The 14,891-nt window shown below is 52.1% G+C and overlaps 1 long non-coding RNA gene across 1 annotated transcript in view; it reads left to right on the top strand.

The window, feature by feature from the left end:
• Positions 1-6,167: 6,167 nt before the first annotated feature.
• Positions 6,168-14,891, top strand: part of LOC144577970 (uncharacterized) — a 68,993-nt gene continuing 60,269 nt past the window's right edge. The window contains exon 1 of the long non-coding RNA XR_013522836.1: positions 6,168-6,459. This is a non-coding gene — a long non-coding RNA (uncharacterized LOC144577970). The remainder of the gene's footprint in view (positions 6,460-14,891) is intronic.

The raw sequence follows: 14,891 nt of genomic DNA, 5'->3' as shown, positions 1-14,891 counted from the left end.
GGAGGTCCATCAGACCCTGCTGGGAGGGCAGCAGAGCATGAGGGGTCAGGAGATCATAGTTGCTTGGTGGAGGTGGTATAATGGAAGGCTTCCTGCAGGAGATGAGGTAAGGAGTGAGCCCTGGGGGCCGGGGAGATGTGTGTCTACCCGTCTTACACACTTACCCACTGGCTGGTTTCCCATCTACGGAGCGTTTACTGCATGCTGGGTACTTTACAAGTCAGCAGCGTGGTCCACAGATGTCCACAGGGCATCTCTCCTGCATGCCAGGCACTAGCCTGGGCGGGGCTGGTGACTCTGATGCACAGCTCTGGGTCCCTGCTCCCCACGGCAATGCAATACACCCAGAAACAGGCCAAGGAGGCCTGGGTGCAGATCCCAGCCCCGTCACTTAGTTGTCGTGCAGTCCGAGATGGAGCCAGGAGGTGGCACAGGGCTGTGAACTTGGGAGAGCCAGAGGCTGATGGGATGGGGTGGCCCCGTGGCTCTGCCCTGGCCTCCTCCTGCAGGGACAGGTGGCAGAGAGGCACTGGTGCGCAAGGCACAGTCTTACTGTGTCACCAGGCTGGAGTGAGTGGCGCGATCTCAGCTCACGGCAACCTCCGCCTCCCAGGTTGAGCGATTCTCCTGTCTCAACCTCCGTAGTTGCTGGGAGTACAGGTACCCACCACCACACCAGGCTAATTTTTTCTTTGAGACGGAGTTTTGCTCTTGTTACCCAGGCTGGAGTGCAATGGCACGATCTCGGCTCACTGCAACCTCCACCTCCTGGGTTCAGGCAATTCTCCTGTCTCAGCCTCCCGAGTGGCTGGGATTACAGGCACATGCCACCATGCCCAGCTAATTTTTGTATTTTTAGTAGAGACAGGGTTTCACCATGTTGACAAGGATGGTCTCAATCTCTTGACCTTGTGATCCACCCGTCTTGGCCTCCCAAAGTGCCACCGCGCCCGGCGCCAATTTTTTGGATTTTTAATAGAGGCAGGGTTTCACCATATTGGCCAGGCTGGTCTTGAACTCCTGATCTTGTGATCTGCCCGCATCGGCGCAGTGACTCACGCCTGTAATCCCAAAATGCTGGGATTACAGACGTGAGCCACGGCACCCCGCCTGTTGGGGCCATCTGGCCTTTCTGCTGCTGCAGAGCAGGCTGACACATCCCTGGGAGTCTCATGACTCTAACAGAAGCCCTGGAAGACCAGACTCCCTTGACGGCCAGTCCAGCCCTGAAATCACTCCTCTTACTCTCACTCTAGAGCCATCATCACCCGTGTCCCCTTCTACGACCTAGTCTCCACTCGGAAGAAGAAGATCGCCAGCAAGCAGTGAGATTCCTGGAGGCAGCACTGGGGGCCGGTCATCCTGGGAGTCCCGCGGCCTGCAGTGCCGGGACCCACCTCCCACCCAGTGCACTCTTTTGGGCCACAGACATCACTGCACTCCCCTGTTACCTCAAGCTGACTCTTGATGGGAAAGCAGAGGTCAGGAGGGTGGGTGGGGGGTACAGTGGGCTCAGAGTCCAGCAATGAGGTCCCCTGCCCTACATGCACTACAGGAAGGGGTGAGGAGAGCAGCCAGAGGAAAACCGGCCCAGAACGCAGCATCCTTTCTTCTCTCTGGGCCTCAGTGCCCTCAGCTCTGAAGGAGCTCTTTGTGCCTTGAGATGCTGTCAGGCCTCAAAGTAGGAGGAGCTGTGGGGTCCCCGAGTGTTTCCTCTCCTTGGCAAGGCTCTTCCTTCCACTCAAGTTCTCTCTGCTGGCCCCTCCTGTGTCCTCAGGTTGGGCTTGACCCTCCCTGCCTGAGCAGGGAGGTCCCTGGCCACAGTGGGGAACAGGTGGGATGAAATGTGAGGGCCAGAGAGTTAGCAGCTTGTTGGGAAGCATTGCAACAAGCAAAAAAACGGGAGGGCGAGGGAAGTCAAAAGCCTCAGCTTCCACTCTCCCCAGCAGTCCCCCATCCAAGCACCATCAAGGCCCAACTCCGCTTAGCTTCTAGGCTGAGGCATCCTTGAGCTACCATGACACCCAGCGGCTGCTGGGACAGACCCCCTCAGGGATGCCCCAGGTTGTGGAAGGGGCACAAGCGTGTGGGAGTAGGAAAGTGACAGCCTGAGTGTCAGGAGAAGGCTGGAAATCTTTGTGACAAGCAGGGGAAATTGGGAAAAAAACTGGAAGTGAAAAGCCTCTAGCCCCTGTCTCCCTAGGCAGTCCCCCATCCACACCCAAGCTGGGATGTAGCCTGCTTAGCTTCTGGGCTGAGGCACCCACAGGTTGCAGTGGCTATCAGTTACCTCAGAAGCAGGCCTGTTCAGGGAGGTCCTGGGCCATGGCTTGGGTGCAGGCAGGCTGAAAAGGGCTGGCTAGAGTCAGGGGGTATTTGGGAAGGGTGGCCACATTTGAGGGAAGGAGGGAAAGGAGCCAGAAGCCAAAAGCCTCTAGCCCTTTATACCCTCTGGCCATCCTCCATTCAAGCCCCAGCCAGGGCCAACCCTGCTTAGCTCCCAGGTTGGTGTGCCCTGAGAAAGCTATGGCACCAGGGATCTTACAGGGAGGAAATCTTACAGGGAGGTCCCAGGCCACAACAGGCTTGCAGGCTGATGGAATATGGGGCCAGAGTCAGGGGGCAGTTGAGAAGCATCTGGACAAGTCGGGGAAAGAGAAAAGGGTGTGGGAAGAAAAGAGCCTCCAGCCCCTGGTCTCTCCAAGTGGCCCCCCCCATCCAAGCCACAGCCCGGCTCAACCGTGCTTAGCTTTCACACTGGGGCACATTCAGGGTGCTATGGCACCTGAGGACTGCTGGGAGGACCTTCAGAAGAACGTCCTGGGCTGCCAAGGGGTGCAAGCTGGCAGAAAAGGTGGAGCCAGTGAGTCAGAGGGTGGTTGGGATAAGTGGGGCAACGTGGAAGAAACAGGGAAGGCACCAGTCTCCAGCTGCTGGTCTCCCCGGGTAGTCCCCCATCCAAGTGTCAGCCAAGCAAGACCCTGCGTAGCTTCCGGGATGTGGCACCCTAGGGCTGCTACGGTGCCTTGGGACTGCCGATACAAACCCAAATGGGGAAGGCCTGGGACAAGGCGTGGGTCTAGGCAAGTGGGAAAAAAAGATGCAGATTCGCGTGCGGTTGGGAAGCCCTGGGACTAGTGTGAGAAAGCTTGTTGATGTCTGAAAGAAAATGCCTCCAGCACCTGCCTTTCCAGGCAGTCCCCATCCAAGCCCTGCCAGGCCTGACCCTGCTTAGCTTCTGGGCTGTGGTGCCCTAGGGCTACTCTGGCACCTAGGGGCTGCTGAGACAAACCCACATGGGGAGGTCCAAGGTCTTGGTGTGGGTGTAGGCAAGAGGGAAAGCATTGGGACAAGAGGGAAAAGCTTGACGAAGATGAAGAGGCAAAAGCCTCCAGCCCCCAGTGTTTCCAGGTGGTCCCCCATCCAAGTCCCTGCCAGGCTGGTCCTTGCTTAGCTTCCTGGCCCCCACGGGCCGGTGTTTTCACTGCAGCCTGGTACCTCTTTGTAGTGGTTTGTACTGGCAGGCTCCGTGGGCCCCTGCAGCCTGAGGGTGGCTCATCCTGGAAGCTGAGCAGGGTTTGGCTTAACTGAAGCTTGGATGGGGAACCACCTGGGGAGATCAGGGCTGGAGGCTTTTGGCTTCCCGTTCTTTTCCCACTTTCCTCCTCTCATTGAAACACTTCTTAACCACCCCTGGACTCTCTGGACACCATATCATGCCCAACGTATACTCAGACCTCCCCGTGGGGGTCCATCCCAGCTGACTCCAGTTGGCATAGCAGCCTGAGGGTACCCCAGTATGCAAGCTGAGCAGAGTAGGGCATGAGGGACCACCTTGGGAGTCTGGTGGCTGGAGACTTTTGGACTCCTGCTAACTTCCTGCTTTCCTTCACTTTTGGCAACGATTTCCAACTGCCCCCTGACTCCCTAATCTCCCACTTCCTCCCGCCAGTGCCCCCACCTTGAACTGCAACTTCTCCTGGGGGGTTTGTTCCAGCAGCCTCCCATCACCATAGTAGACTGAGGACCCCCAGCCCAGAAGTTAAGCAGGGTTGGGCCTAACAGATGCTTGGATGGGGTACCACTGGAATGACCAGGCTTTGAGCTTTTTGGCTTCCTGCTCTTTTCGACCTTTTCCCCCTTGTAGCAACATTTCTCAACCACACCCTGACCTTCAGACTGCTATGGTTTGCAGAGGCTGCATAGATGAAGTCCCATAGGGAGGTGCCTGGCCACAGGTGGGGGGCAGGTTAGCTGGAAAAGAAATGCCAGAGAGTTAGCGGGTGGTTGGGAAGTGTCGTGACAAGCATAAAAAAAAACAACGGGAGTGGGAAGCCCAAAGCCTCTAGACCACAGTCTCCCCAAGTAGTCCCCGGTCCAAGCCCCACCAAAGCTCTACCCTGCTTAGCTTCTATGTTGGGGCACCCTCAGGCTGCTATGAAGCCCAAGGGCTGCTATCATGGTCCTCCTCAGGGACACTTCACAACACAGAGTGGGCACAGGAGTGTGTGGAAGTCAATAAGGAAAAGCCAGAGAATCATTGGGCTGTTGGAACGCTTTGTGACAAGCAGGAAAAATGGGAACAGTAAGAAGCCAAAAGCAACCAGCCCCCATCTCCTTGGGCAGTCCCCAATCCTAGCCCAAGCCAGGCTCGATCCCTCTTAGCTTCCATGAAATTTGGTGCCTTCAAAGAGGTGAGGTCCCAGGCCAGAGCAGGGGTGCAGGCAGGCGCAAAAGGGCTGGCCAAAGAGTTGGGGGCAGATAGAAAGAGTTGCGACAATTGGAGGAAAGCAGTAAGGAGGCAAGAAGCCACAAGTCTCCAGCCCCCTGTCCCTCCAGGTGTTCCCCCATGCAAGCCCTAGCCAAGCCTGACCCTGCTTAGCTCCCGGGCTGGGGCACTCTCAGCGTGCTTTGGTGCCTCTCTACCCGTTAAATACAAACTCCCTGTTCCCTCCTCTGCCAGCCCCTGGCAACCACCACTCTACTTTCTGTCTTTACCATTTTGACTATTATTTTGTTTTTGCTTTTGTTTTGAGACACAGTCTCATTCTGTCGCCCAGGCTGGAGTACAGTGGCTCACTGCAACCTCTGCCTCCTGGGTTCAAGTGATTCTCATGCCTCAGCCTCCCAAGTAGCTGGGATTACAGGCATGTGCAATCATGCCCGGCTAATTTTTGTATTTTTAGTAGAGATGTGGTTTCAGTATGTTGGTCAGGCTGGTCTTGAACTCCTGACACGGCCGGACAAGGTGGCTCACACCTGTAATCTCAGCACTTTGGGAGGCCAAGATGACAGATCACAAGGTCAGGAGTTTGGGACCAGCCTGGGCAACATGTTGAAACCGTCTTTACTAAAAATACAAACATTAGCCACGCACGGTGGCGGGTGCCTGTAATCCCAGCTACTCGGGAAGCTGAAGCAGGAGAATTGTTTGAGCCTGGGAGGCGGAGACTAAAGTGACCCCAGATCTGCAACCTCCTCCTCGGGTTCAAGCGGTTCTCCTGCCCCAGCCCCTCCAGTAGCTGGGATTACAGACGGGCGCCACCACGCCCGGTTAATTTTTGTATTTTTAGTAGAGACGAGGTTTCAGCATGATGGCCAGGTGGCTGGGATTCCCCCGCCTCGCCCCAGATCCCCGGGAGAGGCCAGCACGGCCCTCCCGTGGGTGTCACAGAGACAGATGCGATGCGGGTCCCTTTCCCTGGGAAGGGGCGGGCTGGGTCCAGTACGCAGGGTCCCTCCGGGCGCTGACCTAGGATGAAGTTGAGGTGCGGCAGGGCCGGACCCCAGGGCCCCTGCCTGCCTCCTGGGGAGCCGGGTGACCCAGGTAGCCCCGGTGAGGCCCCCGGGCTCCCACAGGACGGATGCGGACAGGGAGGCCGGGGAGGCCTCCCTGCTGGACTGTCCCTCCAGCCCCCCCAGGCAAAGGGAGCCGATCTCAGGACTGGGGTCACAGGGCTCCACTCGTGTGATCTCTAGGGCCCTACAGCCGGAGAGAGAGACCGGGCGAGGGGCCTTTCGTTCACCGCTGGGGCTGGGCAGACGCTCAGCCTGTGCCGCAAAGCGAAGCTGCTTCTGTGCAGTCCGAGCAGCGGCCCCTTTAAGAAGGGGTGGTGCTTCAGCCAGTCGCTAAGGACGCTGCCGGCGTGCGCGCCTCTACGGTAGCCGAGACGGCGCTTTCCGCGGGGCCCCGGCAGAAGCCGCGGCGTCGTTGAAGCGAACGGAAGCGGCTGCGATGTGGTCGGAGCGAGCGAAAGCGGCGGCCAGAGTCTGGGGCGTAGTCCTAGTGGGCAGAAGCGCAGTCGACGTCGCAGCGAGCAGAAGCGACCGCGCGGTCCCAGCCGGCAAAAGCGGAGGTCGCGTCCCAGCGAACAGAAGTGGCGGCGTCCAGAAGCGGCGAGCTTCGGAGAAGTAGTGGTGGCTTCCATGTGATGGAGGAGCTGGAGGGACGCTTCCGCGGTAAGTGGCGGGGCATGGACCCCCCCGAGAACCCTCCGGGCCTCCCTGCTCCTTCCCCACCGCTCGCTTTTGGGCCCTGACTCCTTGTGGGCATCTGGGCCCCAGTAGTCTGCGTGGCGGTGGTTGTGGGGTCCTGGCCGCCGCAGCGTGCGCACCCTGGCCGGGAACGGTGTGCGACCCGCGTCCAGCCTATAGCACCTGGCCCAGAGGCCGCGGTGAAGCGCGGGACCTGGGACCCTCCGAGCCCCAGGCCCTCTGAGCTGAGGTCCAGGGTTATTTTGATGTTTCAGGACCTTAAGAGCGAGACCTCGCTAGAACCCAATAGAACAGGTGACATTTGTAGTGTGAATTCTTTGAGGAGTCTCCAGGTATTTCGCTGTTTTCCTTAGTGTCTATTCTGATTTTCATTTACAGTGTATGAGTTCCCTTTTCTCCAAAACCATACCCGTGTTCCTTTTTTTTTTTTTTTCATTTGGAGACAATCTCGTTCTGCCCCGGCCAGAGTGCAGTGGTGCCATCTGGCCTCACTGCAACCTGCGCTCCCGGGTTCAAGCAATTTTCCTGTCTCAGCCTCCTGAGTAGCTGAGACTACAGGGGCCCGCCACCACGCCAGGCTGATTTTTGTATCAGTAGTAAAGACGGGGTTTCTCCATATTGATCAGGCTGGTCTCCAACTCTTGACCTCAGGTGATCTGCTGCTTCAGACTCCCAAAAGTTCTGGGATTACTGGCGTAAGCCACCGAGCCTGGCCTCTCCTATTTTTGAGAAACTTTCTAGGGATATTTAATAAGTGTGAGATTATCTGTGTGTGGGTTTCAATTAAACCACACACAGTTAATTAACTTTGTTGGATAGTTAATTTTGAGGACCTTTTATCTGTTGTTCGATTTTCTGTCGCAGAATTGTCTGTTCAGGTCCTTTGCGAAATATTAGATTGTTTTGCTACTTTGTAGTGTTTTTTTGTGTACACCTTAGATGACAACTCATGAATTACATGACTACCTGAAATTTTTGCCTAATCTATAGGATGCTTTTTTAATTTGGAAGGTAGTTTCTTTGCCGTGCAGAAACTTTTCAGGTTGATGTAGTCCATGTTTATTTTTGCGTTTTATGCATGTAATTAGGTCACCCATATGAGAAAATACTTATCAGTGACAAAGCATTTAATTGTCAAGGAGGTTTTTCTTCCAGGGTGTTTGTTTCTTTCTCTCTTTGCAAAGGTGAGCAGAGAGTCAAGTGACCCAGAATATATGCTCAACCTGTGTTTTAGTTAAAAACATTTTGTGGTTTATGGTTTTTTTTTCTGATCTTTTGGGGTTTTTTTTTTTTTTTTTTTAAGTAGAGACAGTTTCACCATGTTGGCCAGGATGGTCTTGATCTCCTGATCTTGTGATCCGCCCACTTCGGCTTCCCAATCTTTCTCTTATTTATTTTTTTTTTGAGATGGAGTCTGCCTCTGTCAGATCTTGGCTTACCGCAATCCTCTCAGGATCAAGTGATTCTCCGGCTTCAGGCTCCCAAGTAGCTGGGACTACAGGTGCATGCCACCATACCCAGCTAATTTTTGTACTTTTAGTAGAGATGGGGTTTTACCATGTTGGCCACCTGGTCTTGAACTCCTGACCTCAAGCATACGCCCACCTCCTCAGCCTCCCAAAGTGCTGGAATTACAGGCTTGAGCTACTGTGCCCTTCTTAAATGACACTGCTTTCTGTTGGAGTCCAGAGACTAAGTTTGATACCTCCCATTACTGGGCACCTTTGTACATCTATCTGTTCATTTAATTCAAATAGTTACTGAGAACCTACCAGGAACCAAGCTCTGTTCTAGGGACTGGAGATATGGAGGTAAACAAAACAGACATCCCAGTGAGAGGAGTAAAATCTAAAGAAAATCAGTTAAGTAAAATATATAATGTGGACTGTGCATGGTGAGGCAGGTGGATCACAAGGTCAGGCGTTCAAGAGCAGCCTGGCCAAGAGACCAGCCTGGCCAATATGCTGAAACCTTGTCTCTAAATTTTGTAAAAATACAAAATTTAGCCCGGTGTGGTGATGGGCACCTGTAATCCCAGCTTCTCGGGAGGCTGAGGCAGGAGAACTGCTTGAACCTGGGATGCGGAGGTTGCAGTGAGCTGAGATCACGCCACTGCACTCCAGCCTAGGCAACATAGTGAGACTCCATCTCAAACAAAAAGATAAAAACAAAATTAGCCGGGCATGGTGACAGACACCTGTAATCCTAGCTACTTGGGAGGTTGAGGCAGGAGAATCACTTGAACCCAGGAGTCACAGGTTGCAGTGATCCAAGATGATGCCATTGCACTCCAGCCTGGGGGACAAGAGCAAAAACTTTGTCTCAAAAACAAACAGGCTGGGTGCAGTTTCTTAAGCCTGTAATCTCAGCACTTTGGGAGGTCAAGGCGAGCAGATCACCTGAGGTCCAGAGTTCAAGACCAGTCTGACCAACATGCAGAAACTCTGTCTCTACTAAAAATACAAAATTAGCCGGGCACGGTGACAGGTGCCTGTAATCCCAGCTACTCGGGAGGCTGAGGTAGGAGAATCGCTTGAACCCAGGAGGCAGAGGTTGTGGTGAGCTGAGATCGTGCCATTGCACTCCAGCCTGGGCAACAAGAGCAAAACGCCATCTCAAAAATAAGTAAGGAAGTAAGTAAATAAATAACAAAAACTGGCTGGGTGTAGTGGTGCATACCTGTAGTCCCAGATAATTGGGAGACTGAGGTGGGAGGATCACTTGAACCCAGGAGGCAGAGGTTGCAGTGAGCTGTGATTGTGCCACTGCCCTCCAGCACCCTGGGTGACAGAGACAGACCCTGTCTCCAGATATTAGGTTGGCACAGAAGTAGTTGCAGTTTTTGCCACTGAAAGTAATGGCATTGAAAGTAGTGGCAAGCCGGGCGTGGTGGCTCATGCCTGTAATCCCAGCACTTTGGGAGGCCGAGGCAGGTGGATCACAAGGTCAAGAGACTGATACCATCCTGGCCAACATGGTGAAAACCCATCTCTACTAAAAATACAAAAATTAACTGGGCATGGTGGCACATGCCCGTAGTTCCAGCTACTTAGGAGGCTGAAGCAGGAAAATCACTTAAACCTAGGAGGCTGAGGTTGCAGTAAGCCGAGATTGCTTTACTGCACTCCAGCCTGGGTGACAGCGAGATTCCATCTCAAAAACAAAAGAAAAAAGAAGGTAATGGCAAAAAAAGCAATTACATTTGTGCCAATCTAACAGATACATAGATATGTAGATAATATGATCAATGATGATTAGTGAGAGTGAAAAAGAAAACAGAAAAGTGAACAAGGGTCTGGGTGCAGGGGTTCATGCCTGTAATTCCAGCACTTTGGGAGGCTGAGGTGGGCAGATCACCTGAGGCCAGTAGTTTGAAACCAGCCCGGCCAACATGGTAAAACCCCACTTCTAAAAACACACACAAAAAATTAGCCTGGCATGGTGGTGCGTGTCTGTGGTCCCATCCGCTCAGGAGGCTAAGGGGGAAGGATCCTTTGAACCCCAGAGGCAGAGGTGGCAGTGAGCCGAGATCATGCCATTGCACTCTAGCCCCCCACCAAAAAAAAAAAAAAGAACAAGGAACATAAGATGATAAGTGTGGTCTCCAAGTCTTGTTTCATCTTCCTGTGTCCATTATTTTTTCCACTGTACAAGTGAGAAGGAGGTTCAGAGAGGTGGAGTAACTTTCCCAGGGACTCACAGTGTCAGCTGAGTAGGCTGAGGTGTCAGCGTCCTGGAGGGACCCATCCTGCAATCGCTCTTGGCTGTGTTTCTACCCAGCGCCTAGGATGGAGGTGGAAACACCAAGAGCATCAAACTTGCTCCTAAGGGCTTAAGACCTGGCAAGCAGGTAGGTCAACCCCTGTGATCAGAGGCCACCAAAAGCCCTTGCAGTGCATCCATGAGGTGTCCAGGGCAGATGCTGAGGAATCACTATGGGAAAAGCAGGTGCAGAGGCTGGAGTGGAGGCTCAGGCTGATGAATCAATTCCAGAGATCAGGAGCAGAAGGCAAAGGCTTCCTAGGATTTTCTGAGACTGTTGGTAGCTCCCAGGCCCACCAGTCCTGGCTCTACTCCCATTGTGGGTTCTGCTTCCTGACCCCTTCAGCTCTCTTGTCTCCAGCCCCTACGCCTTCAGGCAGGGAAACCCAACGAGGGAAGTTGCCTAGTAATTAGCCACAGCCTGGCACTGAGGAAGTGACTGTCACATGCAAACAGAGGCCCCCCTCCTTCACCTGGCCTCAGGAGCTTGAGGTGCCTCCCAGACTGCTGGGTCGTGCCAGTGGAGGACGCAGGGGAAATGTATTCAGGCATAGCTGCCAGCCATGAAGGCTGGTCCCCATGACTCAGTTTCTGTGCAGCAGATGTCATGAACAAGGGCGGCAGTGTGGAACAGGGTGGGTGAGAGTCTGGACTTTGGAGCCAGAAAGATGTTCCCTGCCTTCCCCAAGCACACCAACATACTTTTTACACCTCTAAGAACCTAGTGCAGCCTCCCAGGTTCAAGCAGTTCTCCTGTTTCAGCCTCCCAGGTAGCTGGAACTACAAGCACATGGGCTATGCCTGGCTAATTTTTTGTATTTATTTATTTATTTTTGAGACGGAGTTTCGCTCTTGTTACCCAGTCTGGAGTGCAATGGCGCGATCTCGGCTCACCACAACCTCCGCCTCCTGGGTTCAGGCAATTCTCCTGCCTCAGCCTCCCGAGTAGCTGGGATTACAGGCACGCGCCACCATGCCCAGCTAATTTTTTGTATTTTTAGTAGAGACGGGGTGTCACCATGTTGACCAGGATGGTCTTGATCTCTTGACCTCGTGATCCACCCACCTCGGCCTCCCAAAGTGCTGGGATTACAGGCATGAGCCATTGCACCTGGACCCTCTGGTAACTCTCATGCAACCCCATTTTACAGATGAGAAAATTGAGACTCAAGTTTAGGCACTCTGTCCAAGGTCATGCAGCTGCATACATTTAGGAATTTCGGATGTTCATTTATGTAAACACGTCTGCTTTAGCAGTGCCTCTTCCATGAGGTAATGCATGTAAAAGCTTTTTTGTAGTAGAGCCATATAAACACGAAGCATTGTTACTCATTTTGCTGGACTCCAGTTCAGCCTAGGGAGTCCAGGAAGGCTGGGGGCGGGAGGCAGTAATTAAAGTCTAAAGGTCCAATGGCCTCTCAAAATTCCCTATTCTGGTTCCCTCTCTGAGGCACCTCCAGATTTTATCTTCTACCAAATAGAGTTTGTTTCTCAGAAGTTGCAGGATGTGGGCGGTTAGAAAAAAAGTCAGCAGTATCAACAACTACAAAACCCCCAGCAGCAGCCTAAACACAAAAGAGTTTGAATTTTGAACCAAGGGCAGGGTGAGACCTGAAAGTAAATGCTGACACATCCTCTTCCCCAGCTGTGAACTGGGGGTCTGAGGGCTGCAGCAAAGGTCATCTGTCTCTACATCTTTAGGCAGGAAGTGCAATTCAATCCTCCCAGTGACTGATCACTTTGCAAGATTAATGGAATCCTCTCCAACACTGGTCTCTATTCCAACAGCACAGGCAGTGAATCAACCTCTCTTACTCAGCAAGGTCAGCGGATTCCCAGTTTTAAAAGTTCAAAACTTTTCTCCAGGAACTCTGTCCCTCACTATTCCTTTGTGGGGCAAAATTCTGCATTCTAGTCTAAGACTGAAAGGTGGAATTGGAAAGTCTGAGAACTTTTCTAGGCTTTTCATCTGTTGCTACTTCAACTTTCAAATAAAATAAATTCGAAAGGCCTGGTTTTCCCTGAAAGGGTTAACTGCCAGCCCACTAAGCCATCCTCGGGGGATAATCAACCAATGACAATTGAGTATGATGGAAGTAATGCTTGGATTTTTATGTTCATTGGTTAGTGCCATCAATCCAGAGACTTTTTTTTTTTTTTTTTTTTTTTTGAGATGGAGTCTCGCTCTTGCCCAGGCTGGAGTGCAGTGGCAGTGTCAAAATCTCAGCTCACTGCAACCTCCACCTCCTGGGCTCAAGTGATCCTCCTGCCTCAGCCCCCCTAGTAGCTGGGATTACAGGCAAGTGCTACCATGCCCAGCTAATTTTTGTATTTTTAGTAGAGATGGGGTTTCCCTGTGTTGGCCAGGCTGGTCTCAAACTCTTGTTCTTAGGTGATCCACCTGTCTTGGCCTCCCAGAGTGCTGGGATTACAGGTATGAATCACTGCACCTGGCCCAAATAAACTTTTTTTTTTTTTTTTTTTGAGAGGGAGTTTCCCCTCTCACTGGGTGCGGTGGCTCACACCTGTAATCCCTGCACTTTGGGAGGCTGAGGTGGGCGGATCATGAGGTCAGGGGTTCAAGACCAGCCTGACCAATATGGGGAAACCCCATCGCTATTTAAAAAAAAAAAAAAAGCCCAGCACGGTGGCTCACACCTGTAATCCCAGTACTTTGGGAAGCCAAGGCAGGTAGATCATTTGAGGTCAGGAGTTCGAGACCAACTTGGCCAACATGGCAAAACCCTGTGTCTACTAAAAACACAAAAGTGAGCTGATTGTGGTGGCGGGCACCTGTAATCCCAGCAACTTGGAAGGCTGAGACAGGAGAATTGCTTGAACCTGGGAGGTGGAGGTTACAGTGAGCCAAGATTGGGCCACTGCACTCTAGCCTGGGCAACAGATCAACCTCTGTCTCAAAATAAAATAAAATAAGAATTCTAGATAGAAACTAAACTTTTCCCCAAATGGTCAAGGCCTGAAAGTCTATATGCATACATTTTGGTTGTCTTTAGTCCTTTTTTTTCTAAGACAGAGTTTTGCTCATTTCCCAGGCTGGAGTGCAATGGCAGGATCTTGGCTCACTGCAGCCTCCACCTCCCAGGTTCAAGTGATTTCCTGCCCCAGTCTCGTGAGTAGCTAGGTATGTGCCACCATACCTGGCTAACTTTATATTTTTAATAGAGATGGGGTTTCTCCATGTTGGTCAGGCCTCCAACTCCCAACCTCAGGTGATCCACCTGCCTCGGCCTCCCAAAGTGCTGGGATTACAAGGCTGAGCCACCGCGCCTGGCCTTCCTTAGTCCTTTTACTCAATCCACAAAAGACTGAGGAGTAAAAAGACAAGGTCTTTGGGGACCCCAATCATTTTAACAGAAATAATATGTGTCTGTTGCCCTCCCAGATTAAAACAAGTAAGAATGTTTGTTTCAAATTGCAAAGGTCATACAAATACGGCAAAATCTCAATCATTTGGCAACACTTGATTCTAGATGCACAAGTCTTTATTTATTTATTCATTTCTTTTTGAGAGAGAGTCTTACTCTGTCATCCAGGCTGGAGTGCAGTGGCACAGTCTCAGCTCACTACAACCTCTGCCTCCTGAGTTCAAGCAATTCTCCTGCCTCAGCCTCCTGAGTAGCTGGGATCACAGGTGTGCGCCACCACACCCAGCTAACTTTTGTATTTTTAGCAGAGACAGGGCTTTGCCATGTTGGCCAGGCTGTTCTGGAATGTCTGGCCTCAGGTGATCTGGCTGCCTTGGCCTTCCAAAGCGTTAGGATTATGGGCATGATCCACCTCGCTGGGCCTTATTTATTTTATATACCTTTCATTATGTTTGAAATATTTAGCTGGGTGTGGAGGCTCACGCCTGTAATCCCAGCACTTTGGGAGGCCGAGGCGGGCGGATCACGAGGTCAAGAGATCGAGCCCATCCTGGCCATGGTGAAACCTCATCTCTACTAAAAATAGAAAAATTAGCCAGGTGTGGTGGCATGTGCCTGTGGTCCCAGCTACTCTGGAGGCTGAGGTGGAAGAATCGCTTGAACCCAGGCGGAGGTTGCAGTGAGCCGAGATTGCACCACTGCACTCCAGCCTGGCGACAGAGTAACTCTGTCTCAAAAAAAAAAAAAAAAAAGAAATATTTAATAAATGTAAAAGGTCACAATGGTCATTAAAGATGTAAATAATATATAAATATAACCCTCTTAAAATTTTCTTTCCTCCTGAGAGGGGATCAAAGATAATGGTTTGCCATGCCATTCGAAGCTTTTCTTTTCTTTTTTTTTTTTTTTGAGACAGTCTTGCTCTGTTGCCTAGGCTGGAGTACAACGGCACAATCTTGGCTCACTGCAACCTCCACCTCCATGGTTCAAGCAATTCTCCTGCCTTAGCCTCCCAAGTAGCTGGGATTACAGGTGCCTGCCACCATGCCCAGCTAATTTTTGAATTTTTAGTAGAGACAGTGTTTCATCATGTTGGCCAGGCTGGTCTAGAACTCCTGACTTCAGGTGATCCACCCACCTCAGCCTCCCAAAGTGCTGGGATTACAAGTGTGAGCCACCATGCCCGGCCTTGTGTTCTTTTTTTGAGATGGAGTCTCCCGTTGCACAGGCTGGAGTGCAATGGTGAGA

The sequence above is a fragment of the Callithrix jacchus genome, chromosome 1 (assembly GCF_049354715.1).
Source record: "Callithrix jacchus isolate 240 chromosome 1, calJac240_pri, whole genome shotgun sequence".
NCBI lineage: Eukaryota > Metazoa > Chordata > Mammalia > Primates > Cebidae > Callithrix > Callithrix jacchus.
This window is presented reverse-complemented; position numbering and strand designations above follow the sequence as displayed.